Raw genomic sequence first — 1084 nt, 5'->3', positions numbered from 1 at the left:
TCCATACTTGAGGTGAGAATGGCTGCTGCAGATCAGGAGTGAGATGAAAGAGATGTAAAAAAACCAAAGGGGGCTGAGGTGGAAAGTTCAGTTCCTATTCACTGTGCACTGAGGAAATAGAAGGTAGAAGAAAATAAATGCATACTTCTGGGAGTGGTGGGTAACCCTGAAGGATTAGAGGCTTCAGGAATCTGCTGAGTGCTGTGTATGACCCTTTGGGAGGGGGAGGAGGATCTAACTCAGAACACTGTGCCATTGCATGAGAAAGGTGGACTGGAGCTAATGATTCATGCATCTCATGCAGCCCCCTATAGAACCCCCTCAAGTCTTCACATGCAGCACTTCGGGATGTCAGAAAGGGGCGGGTGGCACTAGGGGGTCCATAAAGCCTCTGGCACATGTAGGGTGTTCTGTGCCAAAGTGTGTCCTATGTCTTGCTGCCTTAGCTCATCCTCTGACTATGATTAACTTCCTGAATTTGTTTCCAAGTTTTCAGTAGGCTTACCTGATCCTTTGGGTCAGTGGGCTTTCTGCAGGCAGCGTTTCCAAGGAGCTGTTGGAAGCAGAGTGCTACTGCCACTGGCAAGAGGCAGAAACTGTTGTCAGTACTACTGGCTTGCATGAAGGTTTCTTGCCTTAGGACAGTACAATGGTACCAGACCCATGTATTACATGAGAGTTCTGGCTGGTTTTCTCTCTGAAGTTGTCTCTTTGCTACTCCTTCACGTGTAAAATGGAGGCTTTTCTTTCTTGGTTTTGGAGTAAGACTTTCTGGGAGGGAGGTGACAAGTCCTTTCCACTTCAGACGAAACATGAGCTGGTTCAGATGTGGTCCACTGTTAGTGTGTCCTGAAGATTTAGAATCATAGAATCATGGAATAGTTTGGGTTGGAAGGGCCCTTTAAAGGTCATCTAGTCCAACCCCCCTGCTGTGGGCAGGGACATCTTCAACTAGATCAGGTTGCTCAGAGCCCTGTCCAACCTGACCTTGAATGTTCCCAGGGATGGGGCATCCACCACCTCCCTGGGCAACCTGGTCCAGTGTTTCACCACTGTCATTGGAAAAAATTTCTTCCTCATATCT

The sequence above is a fragment of the Fulmarus glacialis genome, unplaced genomic scaffold (assembly GCF_000690835.1).
Source record: "Fulmarus glacialis isolate BGI_N327 unplaced genomic scaffold, ASM69083v1 scaffold13524, whole genome shotgun sequence".
In the NCBI taxonomy this organism is placed as follows: Eukaryota; Metazoa; Chordata; class Aves; order Procellariiformes; family Procellariidae; genus Fulmarus; species Fulmarus glacialis.
This window is presented reverse-complemented; position numbering follows the sequence as displayed.